Raw genomic sequence first — 13,033 nt, forward strand, 5'->3', positions numbered from 1 at the left:
ACTGTCAGGAGTTCAAGATGTGTTTCACGTTTCCCAGTTGAAGAAGTGCCATGCAGAGATGGCCAATATTCCCCTGTAAGGACGCTTGACCGCGGAAAGGATAATGATGTTCCACGAAGTAGAGTATGGACTTCATAAGTATAAGTTTTTATCTCGGTATGTGGGATATCCCACGAGGATGAAGAGATGAATTACTATTGGATATAAAGGAGGTATGATGTCGGAAATATGGATCAATGGAAACTCCATGATGAGTCCGAGTAATCATGTCCTAGTTTGGTGCCAATAGAAGGAAGGAAGATAGTACAATTGGATGGATTTTAAGTATGCTTGGAAGCTGGAAGTTGGATGTTGGAATAACGATCAGCTGCCCCGAGGATGAGTTCAAGGATTACAAGTAATAAGATGGGCCATAACCCACAGGCCCAGGACCTGCGAAGAAGCAAGCACATTCTTGCTGAAGGAAAAACCCTGGAAGTGGATATACCTTTGTCGACAGATGATTTTATAGGAGTTTACGCAAAACCTGAGAGTTGTGAAGGAACGATAGATGTTTGTTTGGCTTGCAGAATCAATGGATTTATCCGAACTTGGTTCGTCGACAAGAGAAATTCTGCAATGCTTGTGAGGATGACCGAGTGTTAGAATGCGAGATTCGCTAAACCATATACAAGGTAATGATTTGGGTGCGGGATGGATTGATCACCATACCGACTTACTCTTATTGTTCGCCTTGCTATATGGGATGGTAAATCTGAGTGACTTGCCTATAGTAGAGAGACGACGATATTAAACCTTGTTTAAACCCTAGAATGGTATAGCAATTATTCCCCTTGTACACGGCAGCTGTTGCCAACCGTAGGTTATACGGTGAGGATCAACCAGACCCATTTCCTGCAGGAGAAACCACAAATTGTTGACCACCATGAGATATCGATAGTTGTTTAGTTTTGGCGCTAGACCCGTCAGCTAAGAAGACCCCATATCGGAATAACCTTACCAAGAGGAAAGGACAGAAGAATTGAGGAAAAAGGTTATGCCACTACCGGAAGAGCTCAGAGAAGGAATTTTCTCGAGGATCTGAGAAGACCAACACTGTCAAGAATAAGGATGGAGTATATGAGTTTTGATAGAACCATAACCATGCTTCTAAGGGTGGTAGCACCCCAGACCCGGTGATGATTGATGGAATTTGAGGAGACCCCAACCCTAACCTATTTCTTGCTAGCCTCTCCGAATCTCGAGGACGAGATTCATTTTAAGGGTGGTAGGTTTGTAACATCCCAAACTTCTAACTTTTGGAATGTTATAATAAATAGATAGATTTGATTGATTGTTTGATTGATTGACTGAAAGTGAGTGAATTCGAAACTTTTGAAAGTTAAATGAGAGGGAATAAAAGAACTTTCCCAAACTTTCATATTTGCTTTCTGATCTCCATGAATTCAAATTCTTTTCAACACAAAACCCTAGAGAGAAGATGACATGACTTCTTCCATTTAAAAATGAAAAGGGTGTTTGAAAAATATTTGAATTCCATTGGGAAATATTTTCCCAATTCAGAAACTTTATGCAACTCAATGATTTTCACGAGATAAGATAAAATGACTTCTTCAAATTATGAAATATGAGTTGGGAGTTTCAAAGGATCAATTTCAAGTCCTTTTGGAATTAATTTTCAATTTGGAGTTATTTGAGTTTTATTCAAATTATTTTCCTCCAAAAATAAAATATATGGAAAATAGGGTAACATGATTCCCTACATTAGAAAATTGGACGAAAATTAATTTGAAATCATTTTGGTATTTTTAAAATGATTTTAGTTGGATTTTAATAGACCAGTAGCACTCTTTGATTTATCTGAATTTGTGTGGATTTTATTTGAAGTTTTAAAAATGTTCACCGGGTAGAAAATCTTTTTCTGAAAATTTTGATATATAATATGCCTATATAATATTTTATTTTCTTTTGTTTTATTTTTTCATTTGTCTGTGTTAAAAAAAACTTTCCCCGACTGGGCCGGCCCCGCCAACCGGCCAGGCCAAGGCCCAGCTCCGCGCCGCCTTCCCCGTCGTGGCCGACCGGGACTCCACCGGAGTCTGGCGCCGACACGGCTCTGGCCGGCCCCTCGCCCATGCCACGGAGCCGCCCCGCCCCATAAATGCGCCGGCCCCGCCGCCTCTCTCTCTCTCCTCGCCGCCCCGCTTCTCGCCGCCGCCTCGAGCCGCATCGCGCCGCCGCCGCTGCCAACCACCGACGCCGGCGCCGCCCGCGCCGCGCCCCTCTGCTGCCTCGCCGCGCGCCGCCTCGCCTCGCTGCCGCCTCTGCCGCGCGCCGCCGCCGCCGCCGCCGCCGCCGCTGCAAGCTCCGCCGCCTCGCAGTGCCGCCGCCGCTGCCGCATCACTTCGCCGGAGCCGCCGCGACACTCGCCGGAGTTAACCGCCGCCGCCTCCGGTTTATTTTCCTCGAACCGGTATAACCAAAAAAACCTGATCCGGTTTTCTTCGGTTTTTTTCTTTTAGATCGTTTTTTTTGTGGTTAGTCCTATACAGAGAACGTTCGCTGTCTATCCCTTCGGAGCGAACGAATCCATCCATTAGCGTTCGGTAACGAACGTTTGCAATTTAGTCTTTTTCTTTTTCTATTTTAATTTCGGCCAGGGACTTATATGTGAGGAGTTTTCTTTACAGTTTAGTCCCTGAACTTCAATCTATCACTACTTTTTACTCGTTAGTCCAAATCCAACGAAACCAACGCCCACGTCTTCGTTATGATCTCCTCTATCCAGTAATCCAACTCAAACATGTTTTTGAAAAGTTTAAAATTTGAATTATATCAGATTTGAATTCAAACTTTATTTGATCATAACTTGAGTTTCGTAGCTCCGTTTGAGTTGATTCTTTTTGCAAATCGAAGCTCTTGACCTAAACATTCTAATAAGGCCAAATTCATATAATTTTGGTACTGTTAGAAATTGTTTTATGTTGCAAGAGCTATTTGCTTGGTTTTGATGTTTTCCGAATCGACTTCTTTGATCTTTTTGATCTTTTGAGTGATTGCTTATGTGTGGTTGCTATTGCTTGCTTACGATAGATTGACCGGAGTGTGACGAGTAGAGCTATCAAGAGTTTTGAGTGCGAATCATCTTCATCAACATTGCAGGCAAGTTCACACTTTGATCATACCTTTTTCTACAACCCAGTTTTATTGCATTAGATCAATCCTCACACATTGCATGATTAGGATCTAATTAAATTGTGGGATGGGAAGTAGATGAGGTAGTACCTATTACCTGTATTATTATCAAACCTTTGGGAGTTACTTCTACGTTTGCTTATTATGCCATGCTATGCTAGTAGACGTGGATTGGGTGAGTGATATCCATGACAGATGTGAGATTGATAATTAAGGGTTTATCTAAGGTGGCAACTTGAACACACATCTGGGTGGATTGAGGCACCTGATGTCTATCAGGACTTGCCTGTTTTTTTGGACCGCCACCCAGGCTCAAAGGGATCATAAGATCATTCATGCTAGTAACTTACGTGTGCAGCCACAAGCCATTATGGGCTTTGGCATAGTTGATTAAGTCGTGCGAACTCTTACAGGTAGACTAGCAGATGTAGGGGATGTAGGTGGTACGGTCTACCCAATCGTAAGGTGCTAGCGCTTCTAAAAGACTATGTCTCGGTCATCCGTCTTCTCAAACACCCTGTAGTGCGAGAAACCAAAATGGAGGCGATCGAGTCTTGTGGCGAAAAGTGCGCAAACCTCTGCAGAGTGTAACAAACTAATCATGATTAGCCGTGTCCCCGGTTATGGACAACTTGAGTATCTAGTACTTGAATATCATGTGAATCTCATCATGTTACTTCTAATTAATGTTGTTGGGTTTTAATTACTTAATTGGGATCGGAATGCTGTCAACCATTCTCGATGTTTAACAACTACCATGATAGTTAAACAAATTTATTCCTTTGAAGTAGGGAAAAATTGGCTTTACGCAAAAACCTTATAACCATAGAGCTTTTCCACCAGCCAAATATGCATGTAGTGATAGCCTTTATTCATCATTCTCTATGGTGTGAATTTGCCAGTACATTCAATGTACTGACCCGTTTCGGGCTGCAACGTCTCATGTTGCAGGTTTCTTACGACGAGTAAGTGATACGTTAGGGTTACGATTTCTACACTCAACTTTGCCGTTGGTGTTGATGGGAATCCACAACCTTGTTGCTTCCGCTATATGGATTGAGGTAATAGTATTTACGTTACTTTATACATGTGATTTACCTCTGTTATAAATCCTTCGAGTACTGTGTGTGTCAGCATACCGATCCAGGGATGACACTTAAGCATAGAGACTTGATCCATTCGGGTCAGGTCGCTACACCCAAGCACCGGTCCACCCACATATCAAATTATCAAAGTACCGAACGCGAATCATATGAACGTGATGAAAACTAGCTTGACGATATTCCCATGTGTCCTCGGGAGCGCTTTTCCTATTATAAGAGTTTGTCCAGGCTTGTACTTTTCTACAAAAAGTATTGGGCCATCTTGCTGCACTTTATTTACTTTTGTTACTTGTTGCTTGTTACAAATTATCTTATCACAAAACTATCTGTTACCACTTATTTCAGTACTTGCAGAGAATACCTTGCTGAAAACCGCTTATCATTTCCTTCTGCTCCTCGTTGGGTTTGACACTCTTACTTATCGAAAGGACTACGATAGATCCCCTATACTTGTGGGTCATCAAGACTCTTTTCTGGCGCCGTTGCCGGGGAGTGAAAGCGCCTTTGGTAGGTGGAATTTGGTAAGGAAAAATTTATATAGTGTGCTGAAATTTACTGTCACTTGTTACTATGGAAAGTAATCCTCTGAGGGGCTTGTTCGGGGTATCTTCGCCCCGTCCAGTAGAGCAAAGAGTTGCTCCTCAACCTACTGAACCTATTGAAAATGAAACTCCTTTTGAATTTCCTTCGGGTATGATGGAAAAACTGCTAGCTAATCCTTTTACAGGAGATGGAACGAAACACCCTGATGAGCACTTAATATATGTGGATGAAGTTTGTGGATTATTTAAGCTTTCAGGTATACCCGATGATGTTGCTAAGAAGAAGGTATTCCCTTTATCTTTGAAGGGAGATGCATTGAACTATAGAAGATTGAAATTGGAATTTCATCAAAAGTATTACCCTATGCATCTTGTTCATCGTGATCACAATTATATATATAATTTTTGGCCTCGCGAAGGAGAAAGCATCGCTCAAGCTTGGGGGAGGCTTAAATCAATGTTATATTCATGCCCCCAATCATGAGCTCCCAAGAGAAACAATTATTAAAAAAATTTATGCTCGGCTTTCTAAAAACAATCGCACCATGCTCGATACTTCTTGTGCTGGCTCTTTTATGATGAAGACTATTGGATTTAAATGGGATTTATTGGATAGAATTAAACGCAACTCTGAAGATTGGGACCTCGACGAAGGTAAGGAGTCAGGTATGACACCTAAGTTTGATTGTGTTAAATCTTTTATGGATACCGATATTTTTCGTAAGTTCGGCACTAAATATGGACTTGACTCTGAGATAGTAGCTTCTTTTTGTGAATCTTTTGCTACTTATGTTGATCTCCCTAAGGAGAAGTGGTTTAAATATCATCCTCCCATAGAAGTAAAAGTAGCTGCACCTATTAAAGTTGAAGAAAAGACTGTCACTTATAATGATCCTATTGTTCCTACTTCTTATGTTGAGAAACCACCTTTCCCTGTTAGAATAAAGGATCATGCTAAAGCTTCAACTGTTGTTCGTAAAAGCAATATTAGAACTTATACACCCCTAAACAAGTTAAAGTAGAACCTAATATTGCTATTGTTAAAGATCTCTTGTCTGATAATATTGATGGGCATGTTATTGAGTTCAGCGGTGAAACTGCTAGAATTGCTAAACCTTGTGCTAAAGATAAACATAGACCTGTGGTAGGCGTGCCTGTTATTTCTGTTAAAATAGGAGATCATTGTTATCATGGCTTATGTGATATGGGTGCTAGTGCTAGTGTCATACCTCATACTCTATACGAAGAAATTAAGCATGAAATTGCACCTACCGAGTTAGAAGGAATTGATGTTACAATTAAACTTGCCAATAGAGATACTATTTCACCAGTGGGAATTGTTAGAGATGTTGAAGTCTTGTGTGGAAAAACTAAATATCCTGTTGATTTTCTTGTTCTCAGTTCCCCACAAGATAGCTTTTGTCGCATTATATTTGGTAGACCCTTCCTGAACATTGTTAATGCTAAGATAGACTGCGAAAAGAATGTTGTTACTATTGGCTTGGATGATATGATTGATGAGTTTAATTTCTCTAAATTTAGTAAACAACACGGTGAAGAAGAATTACCTAGTAAGGATGAAATTATTGGTCTTGCTTCTATTGCCGTACCTCCTAGTGATCCTCCAGAACATTATTTGCTAGACCATGAAAATGATATGTTTATGAATGAAAGAAGGGAAATAGATGAAGTATTCTTTAAACAGGAACCTATTCTGAAACACAATTTGCCTGTTGAAATCTTAGGGGATCCTCCTCCACCCAAGGGTGATCCCGTGTTTGAGCTTAAACCGTTGCCTGATAATCTTAAGTATGCTTATCTTGATGAAAAGAAGATATATCCTGTTATTATTAGTGCTAACCTTTCAGAGCATGAAGAAGAAAGATTATTGAAAACTCTGAAGAAGCACCGTGCCGCTATTGGATATACTCTTGATGATCTTAAGGGCATTAGTCCCACTCTATGTCAACATAAAATAAATTTGGAAGCAGATGCAAAACCAATTCGTGATCCTCAACGATGTCTGAATCCCAAAATGAAAGAAGTGGTAAGAAAAGAAATACTAAAGCTTCCGGAGGCAGGTATAATTCATCCCGTTGCTGATAGTCAGTGGGTAAGCCCTGTCCATTGTGTCCCTAAGAAGGGAGGTATTACTGTTGTCCCTAATGATAAAGATGAATTGATCCCACAAAGAATTATCACAGGTTATAGGATGGTAATTGATTTCCGCAAATTAAATAAGGCTACTAAGAAAGATCATTCCCCCTTACCTTTTATTGATCAAATGCTAGAAAGATTATGCAAACATACACACTACTGCTTTCTAGATGGTTATTCTGGTTTCTCTCAAATACCTGTGTCGGCTAAAGATCAATCAAAGACTACTTTACATGCCCGTTTGGTACTTTTGCTTATAGACGTATGCCTTTTGGTTTATGTAATGCACCTGCTACCTTTCAAAGATGCATGATGGCTATATTCTCTGACTTTTGTGAAAAGATTTGTGAGGTTTTCATGGACGACTTTTCCGTCTATGGTTCCTCTTTTGATGATTGCTTGAGCAATCTTGATCGAGTTTTGCAGAGATGTGAAGAAACTAATCTTGTCTTGAATTGAGAAAGGTGCCACTTTATGGTTAATGAAGGTATTGTCTTGGGGCACAAAGTTTCTGAAAGAGGTATTGAAGTTGATAAAGCCAAGGTTGATGCTATTGAAAAGATGCCATGTCCCAAGGACATCAAAGGTATACGAAGTTTCCTTGGTCATGCCGGATTTTATAGGAGGTTCATTAAGGACTTCTCAAAAATCTCTCGGCCTCTAACTAATTTATTACAAAAAGATATACCATTTATCTTTGATGATGATTGTGTAGAAGCATTTGAAATACTTAAGAAAGCATTAGTCTCTGCACCTGTTGTTCAGCCACCTGATTGGAATTTACCCTTTGAAATTATGTGTGATGCTAGTGATTATGTTGTAGGTGCTGTTCTAGGGCAAAGAGTTGATAAGAAATTAAATGTTATTCATTATGCTAGTAAAACTCTAGACAATGCTCAAAGAAATTATGCCACTACTGAAAAAGAACTTTTAGCAGTTGTATTTGCTTGTGATAAGTTCAGACCTTATATTGTTGATTCTAAAGTAACTATTCACACTGATCATGCTGCTATTAAATACCTTATGGAAAAGAAGGATGCTAAACCTAGACTTATTAGATGGGTTCTCTTGCTACAAGAATTTGATTTGCATACTGTTGACAGAAAGGGAGCTGAGAACCCCGTTGCAGACAACTTGTCTAGGTTAGAAAATATTCTTGATGACCCACAAACTATTGATGATAGCTTTCCTGATGAGCAATTAAATGCTATAAGTACCTCTCGTAGTACTCCTTGGTATGCTGATTATGCTAATTATATTTTTGCTAAGTTTATACCGCCTAGCTTCACATACTACCAAAAGAAAAAGTTCTTCTATGATTTGAGACATTACTTTTGGGATGACCCACATCTTTACAAAGAAGGAGTAGATGGTGTTATTAGACGTTGTGTACCTGAGCATGAACAGGAACAGATCCTATGTGAGTGTCACTCCAAAGCTTATGGAGGACACCACGCTGGAGACAGAACTGCACATAAGGTATTGCAATCCGGTTTTTATTGGCCTACTCTCTTCAAGGATGCACGTAAGTTTGTCTTGTCATGTGATGAATGTCAAAGAATTAGAAATATTAGTAGACGTCAAGAAATGCCTATGAATTATTCACTTGTTATTGAACCATTTGATGTTTGGGGCTTTGATTATATGGGACCTTTTCCTGCCTCTAATGGATACACACATATTCTAGTTGCTGTTGATTACGTTACTAAGTGGGTAGAAGCTATTCCAACTAGTAGTGCTGATCATAGCACTTCTATTAAAATGCTTAAGGAAGTTATTTTTGCGAGGTTTGGAGTCCCTAGATATTTAATGACTGATGGTGGTTCACACTTTATTCATGGTGCTTTCCATAAAATGCTTGCTAAGTATGATGTTAATCATAGAATTGCATCTCCTTATCATCCACAGTCTAGTGGTCAAGTAGAATTGAGCAACAGAGAGCTCAAATTAATTTGCAAAAGACTGTTAATAGGTCTAGAAAGAATTGGTCCAAGAAACTTGATGATGCATTGTGGGCCTATAGAACTGCATATAAAAATCCTATGGGAATGTCTCCATATAAAACGGTATATGGAAAAGCATGTCACTTACCTCTCGAACTAGAACATAAGGCATATTGGGCTATTAAAGAGCTCAACTATGATTTCAAACTTGCCGGTGAGAAGAGATTATTTGATATTAGCTCGCTTGATGAATGGAGAACCCAAGCTTATGAAACTGCTAAGTTGTTTAAAGAAAAAAATTAAAAGATGGCATGACAAAAGGATACAAAAGCGTGAGTTTAATGTAGGTGATTATGTATTTGCTATACAACTCTCGTTTAAGATTTTTTGCAGGAAAACTTCTCTCTAAATGGGAAGGCCCCTACGTTATCGAGGAGGTCTATCGTTTCGGTGCCATAAAAATCAACAACCTCGAAGGTGGTAAACAGTCAAAGAATCAAACATTATATCTCAGGTAATCCCATAAATGTTGAAACCAATATTATTGAAACCGTAACCCCGGAGGAATACATAAGGGACACATTCCAGACCATTTCAGACTCCGAAAAGGAATAGGTATGTGATACGGTAAGTAAACCGACTCGAAAACAATTTTTAAGGCAATATTTCTCCATTTTGGAATTTTTAGAAAAATAGAAAAATAAGTGGTAGTCCGGGAAGGACATGAGGGCCCCACGAGGGTGGTGGGCGCGCCCCCTACCTCGTGAGCACCTCATGTGCCTTCCGGACTCCGTTTTCTTGCACGATACATATTTTGGTCGGTACAAATTCATTATATATTCTCCCGAAGGTTTTGACTCCCGTATCACGCAAATCTCCTCTGTTCTTGTTTCGAGCTGTTTTTCTGACTAATCTAGATTATCATGACGGCCCCAAGTGCTTCTAAGGACAAGTTCTTCGAGAAGGTCATCAACCCTTACCTCGCGGAGGTGCTGCAACACCCTCAAACCATTGAGTTGCATGATGGGTTGCTGCACATCCGCGATGAAGAGGGACCAAAGGGGACCGGAAGCATGGAGACGAGGCTCGAAGCAGTGGAGCAACAAGTTTTCAAGTGCCAAGGAATGGTGGAACATGGACTCAACTCCAACCACATGATGATCGCGGAGTTCACTAGCAACCACAAGTTGGATGCTGACAACATCGGGGAGGCCATCTTCAAGTTTCATGAGAAGATCGAGCACCTCCAAGCCCAAATCTATGACCTGCAAAACCAAAACTGTGAGTATGAATATAGATTCAAAAGGATGAGTTTGGCTGCAGATTTGAGGATCCCGAAGACTCGATCATCCTTCTATGATGGTGAACCTATGCCTTGGAAGATGGACGCAAAGCCCGCATCATCGACAAGACCTCCACCTTCTCCAACAACGAAGGAGACATAATTACATGGGTATGGGCACTCCCCTTGGCAACTACCAAGCTTGGGGGAGGTGCCCCGGTATCGTATCACAATCACAACTCCTATCTTTACCGTTTTTCTTAGTTCGATCCTATTAGTAGTATCTTGATCTAGTAGAATAAAGTTTATGGCATGATCTAGTTTTGAGTTTTGCTTTATGATCCCTCTATGTAATCGAGTCCGTGAGCTATATATAATAAAGATTAGTGTTGAGTCAAGGGCTTGATTATTTTGCCATGATCTTGGGTGAATAAAAGAAAAGAAAAGAATAAAAAGGAAACAAAGAGTGCATATTGATCTTATTGAAAGTAATGGCTTCACATAGAAAGAGTATGATGATTAAAAATTGTTGGGAGTTGGCAGACATAGCTTTGGTCATCATTGCAATTAATAGGAAGTAATAAGGGAAGACAGGTTTCACATATAAATATATTATCATTGACATCTTTTATGATTGGGAGCACTCATTAAAATATGACATGCTAAAGATTGATGTTGGACAAGGAAGACAACGTAATGGGTTATGTTTTCTTATATCTGAGATAAAGTATGTTGTCATGGATCCTCTAACATGTTGAGCTTGCCTTTCCCCCTCATGCTAGCCAAATTCTCAGCACCAAGTAGAAATACTACTTGTGCTTCCAAATACCCTTAAACCAGTTTTGCCATGAGAGTCCACCATATCTACCTATGGATTGAGTAAGATCCTTCAAGTAAGTTGTCATCAGTGCAAAGCAATAAAAATTGCTCTAAATATGTATGATTGATTGGTGTGGGAGAAATAAGCTTTATACGATCTTGTGATGTGGAAGTAATAAAAGCGACGGACTGCATAATAAAGGTTCATATCACAAGGGGCAATATAAAGTGACGTTCTTTCACATTGAGATTTTATGCATCCAACCATAAAAGTGCATGGCAACCTCTGCTTCCCTCTGCGAAGGGCCTATCTTTTATTATTATCTTCTACCTTATACAAGAGTCATGGTGATCTTCACCTTCCCTTTTTCACTTTATCCTTTGGCAAGCCCAGCATGTTGGAAAGAACATGATATATATATATATATATATATATATATATATATATATATATCTAATTGGATGTAGGGGAGCATGAGTTATTATTGTTGACATTACCCTTGAGGTAAAAGGTTGTGGGGAAAAACTATAAGCCCCTATCTTTCTCTGTGTCCGATTAAAACTACGTAACCACAAGTATTGGGTGAGTGATAGCAATTATGAAGGACTAGATGATAGTTGAGTATGTGGACTTGCTTTTTAGCTCTGACATAGACTCTTTCCGATGTTATGATAAATTACAATTGTTTCAATGACTGAGATTGTAGTTTGTTGATTCTCAATAAGGTTTCTGATTCATACTTTTGCATTGTGAATAGATCATCACTTGAACATAAGTAATCGTATGACAAAATCTATATATGTTGCAGTTATGAGAATAATCATGATGCCTTCATGTCCATATTTTATTTTTATCGACGCCTCTACCTCTAAACATGAGGACATATTTATTGTTATCGGCTTCTCGCTTGAGGACAAGCGAGGTCTAAGCTTGGGGAGTTGATACGTCCATTTTGCATCATGCTTTTATATCGATATTTATTGCATTATGGGCTGTTATTTTACTTTATGTCACAATACTTATGGCTATTCTCTCTTATTTTACAAGGTTTACATAAGGAGGGAGAATGCCGGCAGCTGGAATTCTGGGCTGGAAAAGGAGCAAATATTGGAGGCCTATTCTGCGTAACTCCAAAAGTCCTGAAACTCCACGGAATATCTTAAAATAAATAATAAAAAAATCCTCGCCAAAGATGAAGGCCAGGGGGCCCGCACCCTATCCACGAGGGTGGGGGGCGCCCCCCCTAGGGCGCGCCCCCTACCTCGTGGGCCCCCTGGTGGCTCCCGATTACCATCTTCTCCTATATGAAGTCTTTCGTCAAGAAAAAACTAGAAGCAATCTTTCGGGACGAGACTCCGCCGCCACGAGGCGAAACCTTCGCGGAACCAATCTAGGGCTCCGGCAGAGCTGTTCTGCCGGGGATACTTCCCTCCGGGAGGGGGAAATCATCGCCATCGTCATCACCAACGCTCCTCTCATCGGGAGAGGGCAATCTCCATCAACATCTTCACCAGCACCATCTTATCTCAAAACCCTAGTTCATCTCTTGTATCCAATTCTTGTCTCCAAGTCCGGGATTGGTGCTAGTAGGTTGCTAGTAGTGTTGATTACTCCTTGTAGTTGATGCTAGTTGGTTTATTTGGTGGAAGATCATATGTTCAAATCCTTTATGCATATTATTACCCCTCTGATTATGAACATGAATATGCTTTGTGAGTAGTTACGTTTGTTCCTGAGGACACGGGAGAAGTCTTGCTATTAGTAGTCATGTGAATTTGGTATTCGTTCGATATTTTGATGAGATGTATGTTGTCTAGCCTCTAGTGGTGTTATGTGAACGTCGACTACATAACACTTCACCATTATTTGGGCCTAGAGGAAGGCATTGGGAAGTAATAAGTAGATGATGGGTTGCTAGAGTGACAGAAGCTTAAACCCTAGTTTATGCGTTGCTTCGTAAGGGGCTGATTTGGATCCATATGTTTCATGCT

Source organism: Triticum urartu, chromosome 6A (genome assembly GCF_056163025.1).
Source record: "Triticum urartu cultivar PI428250 chromosome 6A, HENAU_Tu73, whole genome shotgun sequence".
In the NCBI taxonomy this organism is placed as follows: domain Eukaryota; kingdom Viridiplantae; phylum Streptophyta; class Magnoliopsida; order Poales; family Poaceae; genus Triticum; species Triticum urartu.